Below are 15,986 nucleotides of genomic sequence, written 5' to 3'. Positions count from 1 at the left end.
CCTTTAGGTCTGGCTCTGACTGCCCCTTCTTAACTTTTTTATGATGATGGTAATACCCTTTTTTTAATAACACAAGGTTGTGAAGAGGTTCAAATGAAATAAGTATATTCAGTGCTTTTTGAATGTTAAAATGTTATTAGAAAAATATCAAGTGTTATGATAATGATGATTACATTGAGGAGACTTGGCCACGAAGGGCTCCTTGCAGATGGCTGATATAGAGCATGTGCAAATATCTCCTGCCTAGTTCTGTAGCATCCCAGGTATAGAATAATCTTGAAAGTATTATTGATGTATTACTATTGCAATCTATGTGATCATGTCCCAGACTCATGGTTATATTATTTCTTGATTATTGTATTTAGTTGGTACTCTATTAATTCTGACTGACATGGGCACTGTACCCCAGAAACCCAGGCCAACTATTATCAGGTACACAAAGCCACTCACTGTGTCTTTTGTCTCATGTGGAGATATTTTCCCTTTTGGACCTTCTTCCTTTGTGACATCCCCATAATAGGCACATAATACAAATTGGAAAATTAAAGTTTCCATTTCCCCAAACAACCTATTAGGTTAAAAATTGAACGTTCTCAAACTGTTAGGGAACATTCTTTGAGAAGTAGGTGAAGTTTATTAATTGTTGGCTTGTATTTGCAGCCTTAAGTGAAGTTGGATCTTGAGCTTGGGATAGCTCAGAGCTCTCCTGAATTTTCCCCAGAATCTGGAGTAAAGACATTCATCTGTAAAATATTGTTACTCCAGTGTTTATAGATGTTATCGTTAATGTGTACCTTGCAAAAGGATATTCTTTAACAGAGGCATCACATACCAACTCTGCAAACAACTCAGGAATCCCATGTCCTAAAGGGATCTATTCCTGTCAGAAGATGGTTTCTGAAGAAGTCTGTTGGCTAAGATCCCCAAATGCAAATGTGCAATGCCAGTTGTTATTGTAGTAATTTTCCTTGTTTCTATCCCCCTAGTCTTGGTTTCTACACTTCTATCTTAGGGACTGACTCTCCCCTTGTGACCTGCCTGCCCATCAGGGGAAGCAGTCGCTGGACATCCCTCACATCTCGAAGCAGGTTTCCAGCTACCTAGGACCCAGGCACTCACTGAGGACATGTCCCTAAGACCCTGTGCCCACAGCCTTTCCGTCCCTGCTATCTTCAACCCCTTTTACTTTAGCCTTTAACTACCTGGCCATAACTATTTCTTTCCTTAAATTTTGGGTCTTCTTCTATGTTTCAAATCATGCACACCCAGCCAGCCGGACATATAATTCTCTGATTCAGCTTGGGGAAGCGTTAGCCAAAGTGGGTCTCTCTAACTGTTGGGTCTGTATGAAGCACCCCCAAAGTGGAGAGAACCCCAGGCCTCTAGCCCAAGATCTCAGTGCCTCTGAGGTTTGGTTTATCCAAGGCCTGAGGTTGTACTTGTAACCTTGTCATCTCTAGTTGCTTCTAGCACTCATGGGAGTCACCCAGATGCCAGACTCCACCATAACCTGTAAACCTCAAAATTTCTTAGACTTATAAATGTTGGAAATTTCACCATTGGGACATTTCATACTTGAAAAATTTCCTATTGATAGTGGGTCTTGACTATTGGAATGTGAACCCCATTGGCATGGGAGGTTCCTTCTCGTCCCTTCTTAAGATTACTTTAGGACAGAAACCTTTTGCTGAACAATGGAAAGGACTTTGACCTATGCTTAAGCATAGAACAGGAATTTCTTTGAGTCATGATTGATTTTAGAATTGATACAATGGAGATACTTGGAATCAATCTCCACCCTACTCAGTCCTAACAGGATTGAGGAAGGGCTGCAGCATAGATCAAAATTTAATTATTCCAATCTCTACCCTACTCAGGTTAACAGGATTTAGAAAGGGCTGTAGCAAAGGATCAAAGATTTAATTATTTGAAAATATGACCTTCAACAGATATGTGCAAAGCCAGAGACCTCTGGGCGGTCCTGGGTTAAGCTAGAGCCTCCAGTGGCACAGGGAAATTGATGGACAGGTGATTGGTAGATGTGAGGACTGAGGGGAGGGAACTTGGATGGTTTCCTGAAGGAGAGGGCGGTCTGAAGACTGGAGGTGGTTGAGGAGTTTGTCGGAGTGGTTGCAGGGTGCTCTGAGAAGCTTACGCTGAAGGAAGCTGAAGGTGGGGGCCCCGGAGACTGTTTCTCCATTTTTGGTCACGTGAGTAATAGGGACTGATCTCCTTTCATTGCCCCAGCTATCTAAGGGCTTGGGCCTTTTGGCCCAGCCTAAACAGAAGGGGTATTTAAGCCCTATTCCCTTCTCTCCCCTTTCTCTCTCCCTCTATCTCTCTATCTCTAATTCCTTTCTTCCTCCTGTTTGTAATTAAAACTCCATAAAAGGTTGACGGCTGACTTGAGTTTTCATTAAGGAATTACATAGCTGAATTCCTTGGCGACCTTAAATTAATATATATCAGTCTTTTAAAAGTGATTTCCTTGTCACAAACCCCAGCAACCATCCCAGCCTGATGCTCTGGACACTGTCTACAGTCAATGCCTCTCTCTCCTAAGGACCTCTCTACGCCCATTCTCAGCTCTGAAGAAGTTACAGAAGACAGATCGCCATCCCTTTTTCCCTTATATATTAGGAGAGGGGGGAGATGACATGGGCACTGTACCCCCCAGAAACCCAGGCCAACTATTATCAGGGAAAACTCCTTTGCCCTTGCATCCTTGTGACTCTTAACCTAAAAACACCCAATGACCCCACCCAGGGTCCTGAGATGTTTACCCTCTTTTGTCCTCTAGATTTAAGGTGGACAAAGAAATGAATCTTGATGCCTCCAGCAGACCCCAGTCAGATGACCACCCCACTCCACCAAATGCCTGAGGGACTAACATTCTGGTCACGTCCACACCAGGACCTAGCATCTAAAGAGTATATAATCCCCAGAACTGATGTCATCTGGGGGACAGCCTCTCCATCCATGCTGTCCCCATGAAGGAACAGCCTTTCCTTTCATGCTGTCCTCCCAGGGAACTGCTCCCCACCTTGCTATCCTCCTGGCCACTCTCAACATTACTTTCTAAATTAATAAATCTCTTTTTGTTTTTAAGCTAAGTTTGGAGTCATTGCATGCTTGCAAAAGGCATCCTTCCCGAACCCAAAAAGGGTATCCTTCCATGCCCATAACATGACCACTCTCCAAACCTACAGTTCAAAGGTCAGGAGAATTCCTGGGTAGGACATTAGATGCCACAGGGTCCTAGCTCCTACCTTGACAGACCAGATTCCCTACCAGGTCACATCTTTGATCTGTCAATTGAGGCAATGTTAAATCTTACGCCATGTCACATGTTCATTAGCTACCTCTGAGATCTAGGTTTCAAACCCTAGAACTGGAGTTACAGTCTGGGAAATTGCTAGAGCCTCAGACACAGCGGGGGCGGGGCTCGGAGATGTTCTGGAATCTGGGAAGAGCAAGAGTTTTCTGTCAGAGAGAGGCAGTTGACTCTCTCAATCCTGAGACAGACTAAGGAAAGGTATGGTCAAGACTTTGCTCCTGAGAAAGACTTAGATCTTTCTCCTGGTAATTGGATACCCTTCCCCTCACCGATTCCCAACTGAAGTGGCCAGTTGGAGAAAACACCAAGCAGCTGACAAGATCACCTCACAGCTGCTGGTGCCATGGGTCGGAACTGTGCCCAGTGGCCAAGACCAGGGCCATCCAAGCCCAAATCTCAGGAGCCCAAGGCTGCCAAGGCCCAGGTTCCCCAACTTGAGGAGGGAGGTAAGGGTAACTAGAATAGGGATGCCTTTTTCCCTCTTTCCTCACAAAAATCCTTCCTGAAGCCATTTCCTTGTGTTATTCCCCAACTGAATTAGTTTAGAATAAAGGTTATCGTTTTCCCCCAACTGACTATCGTGAGTGGGAAACAGTTCTAGCTTAAGAGGGAGGGTAACTCTCTCTCTCTTTGAGGAGGGAACCACTATATATTTAGTAGTGAAGAGGCAGTCTGGGGTGAGCAGCCATAGCTGTGGAGAGGCTAAAGGAGGGAACTACTCACTCCCCCTCTCCTCTTCCTTTGCCAAGTTAAACAGCAGCTGTCTTCCCTGAAACCCAATTTGAGAAGGGAGGTCTCTACTCTTTCTCCCTCTCTCTCTATACTGACAGACTTAATCCTTTATTATACTTACCCTTCCCCATTCCTTGATTCTCAATTAAAAGATTGGGGACATTGTGTATATCTCTCTCTCTCTTTTCCACCATCAGAGGAGCAGGCATGCTGGAGCCCATGTTGTTGAACTCTTTGTCTCTTAGTCTTTCTTCCTTTATTGTGTTCCCTCTCTCTCTATCCCCTTCACCCATTTCCCCTCCATTTCTAGCTTTTCTTCTCAGGGGTCTACCCACGAAGATATTAATTTGTGGCTGCAGGCCACAAGTTCCAATCCACCGCATAGAACTTTTGAAAGCTGTTTCCAGGCATGCATGACTGAGGACATTATGTTATGATAGAAAATCTTCTCATTGGCTATAAGGTAAAAGAACCAATGAATTGGGAGTTTCTGAGCAGGAACTGAGTCTAGACGGGCCAACTGACCTCTGTACTATTTATCATTCTCTTTTCTTTGCCGGGAGGCAAGGGCTACTTGCTGTGAGCCATAGAATAGGACCAGCTGACCAGCTATGTTGTATTTGTAAGCTTATGGTATCTCTCTTTCATTGGTGCTTATTCTTTCCTGATCTCCGGTCGAATGAGTGTCCTCAGAGCAATTTGCCCATCTGACAATCTGACAAATTAAGTACTGTCAGAGTTATCAGAGGTTCCACTAGCAAGTCCCTTAAGCGTAGTTAACAAAACCCATCACAGCATTATGATAGCTACCAGAGCGATAGTCACCTATAACAGAGAAAGTGCTTTCAGAGGTGTTAGCCCCAGGTTGGGGGAAATATTTCTGTAACTACTGCTTGTGATTTACCTTTTTGATAAATTGCTTTTATGAGACCAAATGTTTGTGTTTAAGTATGATTAGCAAATAATAAAATAATAACAACAATATTAAAAATAAAATTAATAATAATTAGCAAAAGGTCTATAGTGCTAGAAACTCCAGCCCCTCAGGCTTACTCCTAGAACTGTCTTCTGGAGACCTAAAATGTTAGTATCAGTGTCAGTTGGAAGAGTGAGTACAGAGTAGATATTATACTGTTATTAGTATTATTTAGTCCAATTCAAAACCCCAAAAGAATTTTCTCTATAGAATCCCCAATAAATGGCCCAGTTCCCATTAGTAAATACTTTCTGATTTTCTGTATTCACATGTCATCCCAATCTACATCCAGTATAACTTTTTTTGGAAGCCCTTCTAGTTGAAAATGCGTTGTTTTTAAACTTATGGTTGAGAATAGTTGAGACATTGTATTCCCAGCCTCTCTGGTCAATCAGTGTTGGGTAGAGGCATCCCTTAGTCTGTACATCCATATTCCCTGAGATTTGGCCTGAAGGCTAATCAAGTCATCACAGCTGTGTGAAGTGTAGCATATGAGGGGAGGAACTAAACTGTAAGGGTCCACTTATTGTTGATGGGAACCAATCAAAAATTTGCTCATCTCATGACTAAAATTCTATTCTAAATAGCTGGCCTACCCTGAAACCTCAGCTGTTCTCCAGTGATCACAGTCAACATTTTGCCATTTATATTTTTAATAAATTCCTTTTAATTTCTTATCCTAAATATCCTAATATTTATTTAAATATTTATCCTAAATATTTACTATCTTTTACAGAAGTCTGCCAATTTCTGCTTTTCTCAAAACATATGTTTATGGTTATTGATAGGAACTTCAGGCACGCTGCTAGAGCAATTTGGGGAGGAGGAGAGTGGGATGGGACAGATTTTGGATCATCACTGGTAGATGGTCACATATAGATGGTCCTGCTTTTCTCTTCGGAACTGTGTTGGATTCTCCCATGGGGTAATACCCAAAATTGTTGCTTGTTATATAGTGTGATCAGATGCTGCTCTTAGTCAATGCTGGTATTTACCACAAGAATCTGACTGAAATGGCATGGACGGAATCGTCCTTAGGAAAGATTGCTGAGCTATGGTGGTAAAGAAAGTGACAATGAGGAGCAAGGAATGAAGTCAGGCTTGCAGGATAAGCCCTGAATCCCAGCCCTCGCAAAGTCCAAATAATGTCTTGGGTTTAACTTCAGCACCTGAATTTTGGTTGGTATTTTCCCCTGGAAACACTAGTGTGGGAAGGCTCACAAATAGAGAAATGAGACTGGCAATAAGAGAAGAGAGAAAGCTTGTTTTCTGCCTACCTCCCACACGTTATCTGACTATGTAGGCTGAAACAGATTGTAATTAGGGACTGGTAGTAAATTATCCTTTAAATTAGAGTTGTTTTGCAAACCCAAATGATATTTGCAAATGGAGAAAAAATTGACATATGCAAGAGAAGATATCTTGTGTGTATATATGTATGTATATATATGCGTGTGTGTCGGTGTGACTATTTTTAAAAAATATATAGAATTTAATAAATGAAATCAGTTTTCAAAAATTTTCCCAGTGTTAAGATGGCAATGGTCTTAGTCCCACACAGAGGTTTAGTTTAATAGTGGAACCAAAAATATTTTTAAAAAGGAAGTATCCAGTGGGTCTTTCATAGAGGCAGTATAAGTTCATGATGAAAGAATGCATACTCTATTTGGAGACCAATGGGGAGGGGTATACATTTCCTAAAAAGAAGAGCCAACACAGCTGCCCTTCCTGTAGTCCCAGTCAAGAAATGGAGCCAGAAAAAGGGTTCAAATACGAGGGGAATGTGACTGGGCCCAGCTGCAATGAATGCCTCCCTCAGACAGTCTAAAAGAGGAATGGAGACTTTCTGGAACTGAAAGTCAGCGAATATTCATCTCAAAATGGAAAAGGAGATAGTAGGAGAAGTTTGGGCATTCAATTTGTGGCCTTTGGCAAGGATAAGATTTTTGTGTCTGCTTAGAAAAAAACATTATTAATAATAAGATTTTGATTTAATTTTATTGAATAGAAAAAAGTTATTAATTTAAGAATCTTTTGAATTAAAATAGGGAAGGACTTTTCTTTCTTATATATTCTAAGTTGCAGCCTCCTTCTAGCTCCTATTGTCCTTTGGGTCATCTATGATTGATTCTTCTGAAACCCTGGTGTTTCAGGATCAGTGACTGCAGAATATCAGCAGTTAAAGGATACACTCCAGTTGCAGGAAACAGCTTGAGGGAATCATTGAAAATAAATGCTGCTCACTTTCCCAAATTCAATCTAGCCCAGTTCTTGGCCCGGCTCATTGTCCATCTGTAATACCTGGCTAATACACTGAAGGGGCTGCCCATCGAACTCCTGGTTGAAATTTGGACAATATGAATGCATCCTTTTTCCAGAGGAAGACTTCCAGAATATTAAGAGGCTCTTTTTGGGGGGATTTATGGAAGGACATGGATGAGAATCTGGACAATATGCTTGTATCATCCTTTTTCCAGAAGAAGACTTTTAGTATATTAAATGCATTTTTCATGGAGGATTTATGGAAGGGCATGGATGAGAATCACATAGGATGAGAAGGTGTGGATGGTTTGTGATATACACCAGTAGAGGGAGTGCCCATACCAATGCCATTACGGGGCTATGTAAGTATTGAGATACATTCTAAATATGAATTGAATGAATGAATGACAAGTGTATGGGGCAGATGGGTCTGGGAGGGAGAGAGAGAAGAAAAGGATAAGGTTATCACAAGCAAGGATCTGGACCACCAGAAGGATATCTAGAGGACATGATGCAAGTAACTCGTGCAAGGTCACACAAGCTAGTCAGTATCTGAAGCCAGATTTGAACTCAGGAAGAGGAATCCTCCTGATTCCAAGCCCAGTGCTCTATCCACTGTGCCACCTAGCTGCCCCAAAAGTATCATATAGATGTATAATTATTAATTATTATAATTACTCTTGTGTCTCTCTGCTATGATTTCATAAGTTTGTACTACTCTCTCCCACATACTTCTTGTATACTAATGAGAGAGTATGTTCCAAGTTTATGGTTGGAATGGTAGATTGACTTATTCTTTCTTTGCTTTCTGTTTAATAAATGCTTCTGACTGAGAATGAATAGTTTCTGAAATGATTTGTTTATTTGGGAGCACATCACTAAAAAGGGCATGAGCTACAGTTGTAAGTAGGAGAAATAGACCTTCCTGAGATCATCATTATTGCCAGGAACCAGAGAATGACCAGTAGTAGCATGGCCATCTCCTCGATGAACTCATGAGTTACTTACCAGAGGAAGTATAATTTTGAGGAGGGAGCCAGCCCAGAGAGAGAAAAAGAGAGCAGGGGGCTGTGCCATGTCCATGACTCCACATGTAATAAACGTCTAAAAGTTCATTGCCTTGTTTGCCTGGTGATTTCGAAGGTATTGAGGATACCTAGATGAAAAAAATCTAGATATAAGCTGAAATAAAAATTGTCCAAGAATTCATTGCTAGGTACTACTACAAATTATCAACACACAGAGACATTTAATAATCAATTTATTTTGTGTTCAGAGCACAATCCTAATGTACACAAAAACCAATGTACTCTGATCAGTCATTTTCAGAAACCCCATTTAGTCCTTAATTATATCAATGGGAAAAGGGCCAAAGGAGAAGGTAAAGATTTACACAACAAAAAACAGATGGTAGAAGGGGTATTTGTCCAGGCAAAATAATAAACTGATCAGCAAACATTAGGAAATCTAACCAGAATTTGTGGACTAACCATTAACACAAGAGCTATAGCTAGTGACAAGAAATGTTCACCATAAATATATTGAGATAATAACAAAGAGTCCAAAGTTCTTTTATCACTAATCAGTTAATCACTGAAGTATAGTTTGCTGTCTCAGCTAAATCCTGCAAGCCCTAGCTAGGAAGGTGACTAGCTATCTTAAGGAAATGGACATCATAAAACCAATGCAGAAAAAATGTGTTTTTCTTATCCTAAAACCAAATTTAGGTGTTTCAAGGGAAAACTGAGGAAAGCCTCAGCCAAAGAGATAATTATTGAGAGGCCTCCAATATGGCTCTCAGTACATATAAACCCAGGTTTATCTAGGAGATGATTTACACAGTTATAAAGATTTAAGTAGGAACTTCTCTTTAAACTATCATCTCTACATTTCCCCCTATTTTAGGTATAACTATTTGCTCCTCTGACTGCTTAGTTTAGGTTTTCCCATCAGTTTTACCACATATACTTACTCATTTGACATTTTGACCAGATATCTGCAAGTGAAAGAGAGGAACTCCTAGAAATTTCTTGAAAAGGGTAGCTCTGAGGTCATGCATGGAATGCTTATGAAGGGCTCTGCTACAGGGAAACTTATAAAGGAAAAAAGTAATCAACATAAACTTCCTCTTCGTATGTCTTTTAAAATGTATTTTTTCTTGACTGTTGTTTTTAATTGGCAAGATTTCACAATTCCCCCCCTCATCTCTCTCATATATATATGTACAGGGGGCAGCTGTGTAGCTCAGTGGATTGAGAGCCAGGCCTAGAGATGGGAGGTCCTAGGTTCAAATCTGGCCTCAGACACTTCCCAGCTGTGTGACCCTGGGCAAGTCACTTGACCCCCATTGCCTACCCTTACCACTCTTCTGCCTTGGAGCCAATACATGGTATTGACTCCAAGACGGAAGGTAAGGGTTTAAAAAAAAAATATATATATATATATATATATGTACATAGATAGGATCGGATAGGATATAATGTGATGTGATATAATACTTGCAGAGCTGCCCAGTAGAGAAGTCTGCACAGTTATATCCCATGCCCCCTAATCCAACTGGTTATAAACAGATGGCTTCCAATACCCAGCTGGAGATTCAGACCCTGAATTAGTTCCTGTAATTGGCAACTTTTGTTTTTATTTTTCCTACGGAGCCAAAAACTCTTTCAAAATTTAATTATTGTACTTTGAATGTTTAATATATTATTACTAGTATTTTGGTATTCTCCTGGGAGAGCAGCTAACATCACAATAATAATAATAACAATAATTTTCACAGTTATATAGTGCTTCAAAAAACACTTTACAAAATTTTATAAAAAAATAAAAAAAATTATAAAAAATTTATGAAAAGTTTATAAAAATGTTTTTTATGGAAGCCCTATGAGGCAGGTAGTAAAAGTGCAATTAGGTCAAGTAAACATGCACTCATTAAGAACCTGCTATGACATTTCATTGAATTTATTCAATAAAAGTGGTAACATGATCAGACCTGCTCTTTAGCTAAGTAGAGGATGGACCGGAGTCAGAAGAGACTTGCTGCAGGAAGCCAAAGCAGAAGGCTTTGTAGAAGTCTACAGAGAAGATGCTAAGGGTGGTAGCAGTGTCACAAGACAAAACGGAGTATTTATGCAAGGTCTTGTCATTATCACTCTTAAGCCTCCCTGTCACATTCCCTAGAGCCACAGACCCTGCATGCATGGATGCAAGAGTAGGATCCAGATTTATGGTTGAAAGGCTAGGTTTTGATTATTCTTTCTTTGCCTTTTGTTTAGTAAATGCTTCTGACTGAGAGTTAATGGCATCTTGACTGATTTATTTTATTCTGAAGCATGCCAAAGCAAAGAGAGAACTGATAGAACTTGGCAAAAGACCAGGTAAAGAAGGAGGCGTTAAGAGAGTAAGAGTGAGGAGCAGAGGATGACATCTACCTTGAGAGGCTGCATGGTATCTGTAAATATATTAAAGAATGGGGCAGCTAGGGAGGTCAGTGGCTAAAGTCCCAGGCCTGGAGACGGGAGCTCCTGGGTTCAAATTTGACCTCAGATACTTTCTAGCTATGGGACCCTGGACAAATCACTTAATACCAATTGCCTTGGACTGATTAGTATCCATTCTAAGACAAAGCAAGATTTTTAAAAATAATATTATGGAAATTAGGAAGAGGCATTTAAAATGTCTATGAGATGTCCCATTTGAGATATCTAAGGGGCAGTTGGAAATGTAAAACCTGGAGGTCAGAAGAGAGGTTGAGCTGGATAACCAGACCTGAGAGTCATTAGCATAGAGATGAAACCATAGGAATTAACAAAATCACCAAGTGAAATAATATAAAAGAAGAAGAGAAGGGCCAAGGCAGAGCCCTAGGGCATATCTATCCTTAGTGGGCATAATCTGGATTAAGAACCAGCAAACAAGGCTGAGAAGAAGCACTTAAAACAGGTAGGAGTACCAGAAGAGAGTAGTGTTATGCAAAACCTAGAAGGAAGAGGGTATCAAAGAGAAAAGGGTCTATCAATAGTGTCAGTGGCTACAGAGAAGTCAAGAAGGATAAAGCCTGAGAAAAGGCCATTCTTTTTTTTTTTTTAATTTTATTTAATTAGTTAATTTAGAATATTTTCCCATGGTTACAAGAATCATGTTCTTTTCCCTCCCTTCTCCCCCCCCCCCCCACTCCTTTCCCATAGCAAACGTTCAATTCCTCTGGGTTTTACATGTGTCATTGATCAAGACCTATTTCCATCATATTGATATTTGCAGTAGGGTGAACATTTCAAGTCTACATCCTCAGTCATATCCCCATCAAGCCATGTGATCAAGCAGTTGTTTTTCTTCTGCATTTCTGTTCCCACAGTTCTTCCTCTGTACGTGGATAGTGCTCTTTCTCTTAAGTCCCTCAGAATTGTCCTGGATCACTGCATTGCCACTAATGGAGAAGTCCATTACATTCGATTGTACCACAGTGTATCAGTTTCTGTGTACAATGTTTTCCTGGTTCTGCTCCTCTCACTCTGCATCACTTCCTGGAGGTTGTTCCAGTCTCCATGGAATTCCTCCACTTTATCATTCCTTTGAGCACAATAGTATTCCATCACCAACATATACCACAATTTGTTCAGCCAATCCTCAATTGAAGGGCATCCCCCCATTTTCCAATTTTTTTTGCCACCACAAAGAGTGCAGCTATTAATGTTTTTGTACAAGTCTTTTTCCTTATTATCTCTTTGGGGTACAAACCCAGAAGTGCTATGGCTGGATTAAAGGGCAGACAGTCTTTTAGCTCCCTTTGGGCATAGTTCCAAATTGCCCTCCCAAATGGCTGGATCAATTCACAACTCCACCAGCAATGTATTAATGTCCCACTTTTGCCACATCCCCTCCAGCATTTATTACTTTCTTTTGCTGTTATGTTAGCAAGGCCATTAAATTTAATGATTAAAAGAGAAATTATAACTTTGGTTGAATAATGAGGTCCAAAGTCAGGCTGAAGAGAAAAAGAAAGCAAGAAAAAAAGGAAATAGGAGCATCAATTATAGATTCAAGGAGTTTAGTCACAAAGGGGAGAAATATGGAACTGTAGCTAGTGGAGATGGATGGATCAAGTGAGAGGTTTTTGAGAAAGAGGGAGAAATGGATTTCCCTCAATAGGGGAGGCAATAGGGAAGTACCAGTAACCAGGGAAAGGCTGAGAGAAGAAATAATAAAAGGGTCAATCTGCTAGAGAAGTCAGAAGCTAGAATGGGGTTACTTGATCATAGAGGTATCTGCTTTGACAAACTTAATTTCTATATGAGATAGAGTAAAGAAATAAATAGGGATGAAAGACATCAGAATTTTGTAAGATGGGAAGGGGAAAAGAGGGAGCTCTTATGAGTAGCCTCATTTTTTTTTCATTGAAATATGAGGCAAGATTCTCTGCTAGGGAGGAGGAGCATGGGAAATTTAAGGAGGGATAAAAAGGTGAACTAGTTGGAAAAATATTAAAGGATTGTCTGGCTCTCTAACCTCTTTGCAACTCTGCCTCTCATCTAATGCAGTTACATGATACAGAAGACTATACATTTGCATTTCCAATTTATAAATAAGGAAGCTGAGACTGTGGCATCAAGGCTTTCCCAAGGTTAAATAGCTAGAAAGTATCAAAGCTAGGACTTAGTTCCAGTCCAAGTCCTCTCCTGACCACATAACAAAACATGATTTCACTGTCACATTGTCAATCTGTATAATTCTATCCATCTGGAGAGGGATTCAGAGAGAAGGCAGGAAAGGTAAGTTGTAACCACATTATGGAGACTTTTGAATGTCAGGCAAAGCAGAATAAAGATTACCTGATGAACTAGTGAATAGGGAGTCATTGAAGGTTCTTTAATTTCTGAGTAACTTAAACAAATCTATAAAGAATTACTGTCAGTCAGAGAATTAGTTGATAAAAAAATTTAAACCTTTACCTTCTATCTTAGAATCAATACTAAGGATCAGTTCCAAGGCAGTAAGGACTAGGCAATGTGGTGGAGTGAACCCCATTTTGAACCTAGGACCTCCAAGCCTAGAGACAACCACCTAGCTGCCCTTCAGTAAGAATTTACTAAATGTGTGTGTGTGGGGGGGAGGGATTTAACTAGATGGCTCAGTGGATTGAGAGTCAGGTCTAGTGATATTAAGTTCTGGGTTCAAATATGACCTCAGGCACTTCCTAGCTATGTGTGACCCTGAGCAAGTCATTTAACCTCAATTGCCTAGCAGTTAACCATTCTTCAATACTCACTATTGATTCTAAAGCTGAAAGTAAGAGTTTTTAAAGAATTTTCTTAAGTGACTACAATATGCCAGGTATACTAAGAGCAGCTTTATCTTCTCAGAATAGTGGAATCAACATACATAGTCTTTTCTTAAGCACTTATTATATTCCCAGGCACTCTGCTAGGCTCTGGAGATACAAAAATCAGATATGAAATAAGGTCACCTTGTTAGTGATGAAGAAGAGGACTTTGTTCTAGGCAGTCATAGGAATTGAGAAGAGAATAACAAGGTGGTAGCTTGTCATGCCCTTTCCAATAATTATGGTAATATTAATTTGATTCCTTCTCCCTGAAGAAGAGATGAAAGATGGTTCAGGGCAGAGAAGATGGCAAGATTCTCATGTTGATTAGAACTTGGAGTCCTCATGAAAGGCAGGAAGGGATGAAGTATGGCTTAAGCTTAGAATTTTGTCAAAACCCTAAATAGCTTGAAACCCTTGTAGGTTTTCACTTCTATGACTATCTTGACTTGAGTAATGTCCTTTGGCCAAATCTAAATATACCAGTTATATGCCCAAAGGGCGCTAAAAGACTGTTTGCCCTTTGATCCAGCCATAGCTGGGTGTGTACCCCAAAGAGATAATAAGGAAAAAGATTCATACAAGAACATTCATAGCTTTGGTCTTTGTGGTGGCAAAAATTTGGAAAATGAAGGGATGCCCTACAATGGAGAATGGCTGAACAAATTGTGGTATATGTTGGTGATGGAATACTATTGTGCTAAAAGGAATAATAAAGTGGAGGAATTCCATGGAGACTGAAACAACCTCCAGGAATTGATGCAGAGTGAGAGGAGCAGAACCAGGAAAACATTGTACACAGAGACTGATACACTGTGGCACAATCAAATGTAATGGACTTCTCCATTAGTGGCAATGCAGCAATCCTGAACAACTTGGAGGAATCTACGAGAAAGAACACTATCCACATTCAGAGGAAAAACTGTGGGAACAGAAATGCAGAAGAAAAACAACTGCTTGATTACATGGGTCTATGGGGATATAGACCCTAAAGGAACATCTTAGTGCAAACATCAACAGCATGGAAATAGGTTCTGATCATGGACACATGTAATACCCAGTGGATTGGCTATGGGAAGGGTGGGGGAAGGGAAGGGAAGAATAGAATATGATTTGTGAAACCAAGGAATAATGTTTGAAATTGACCAAATAAAATTTTAAAACTAACTAAATAAATAAATACACCTATGCCTGATCACTAAATCACCTTCGCCACTTCTAGAATAGACCTTACTCCCAAGCCAGCTTTGCAGATAGTGAGACATTCACAAATTGGGACAGACTGGGTTTGCAGGTATGCTGGAGTAGGCTCTAGAATACATTTTTTCAGAGGTCAGAGGTAAGCTACCTGTAATTTATATTTTATTATTAATTATTATTATTATAAGAAAGCTCTTCTAAAAGAATGAGATAAAAGAAAAAGTAACCAGAAAAGGATCCTAACAAAACAAAACAAAACAAAACAAAAAAACAATGACTCAAAAAAGAGAAGATAGTCACAAGGAAGGAGTAGAGGTCGTTCTATTATTATTGGAAAACTAGAGTTCTCTTATGTTCATATGCAGAAGATATGAAATTAAATGAAGATTGTGCTCCATTTGCCAGAAGACCTAGGGAGGAAAATGGTGTTAGTGTTTCCTAGTTATTGCCATACGCTTGAGAAAATATATAATAACATCACTTTGAGCCTTTTCATATGTGTGTATATGTTCAATTTACCTTATACTCAGTGAATTAAAGTATAGAATGGGAAACTGATTTTCCTTTTAAGGTAGCTTTTTCCTAAATTTTTTTGTGGCCATTAAAAAAAACTCTTTATTCTGTTTATAAATAATACTGACATTACTGTCGCACTTTCAAGTTCATGAAGCACTTTACAAATATCCCATTTGAACCTCAAAATAAGTCTATTATAGCTCTTACGAGTATTTTTATCCTGTGTTACTTTGAGGAAACTGAAGGTCATTGAGCCCAAGGGACATGCCCACAGTTCAACAGCTAGCAAGTTTCTGAGGCAAAAACTCAAACCTTCCTAATACATCTCTTGATTTTTGAACAGCCTCTAACAGATTATCTTTTATCTCAGCATTAGTGAAAAGTAGAAAATGTTACAATTCATTTGAATTATGACTTTCTCCTCCTTCATAAGGAAATGTCAGTAATGAACATTTTATTTAAAGTCCAGTAAAGCTAGGCAGCCCTTTCTTAAATACGGGTACAAATAGAGCTTCACATAGTATAGACCCTCCATGATCATTAACCTATAGGTTCTTAACCTGAAGTCGGTGATCTTGATTTTTATTTTTATTTACATATTTATTTTTAACCTTTACCTTCCAACTTAGGATCAATATTGGGTA

The sequence above is a fragment of the Monodelphis domestica genome, chromosome 3, assembly GCF_027887165.1.
Source record: "Monodelphis domestica isolate mMonDom1 chromosome 3, mMonDom1.pri, whole genome shotgun sequence".
NCBI classification, from domain to species: domain Eukaryota; kingdom Metazoa; phylum Chordata; class Mammalia; order Didelphimorphia; family Didelphidae; genus Monodelphis; species Monodelphis domestica.
This window is presented reverse-complemented; position numbering follows the sequence as displayed.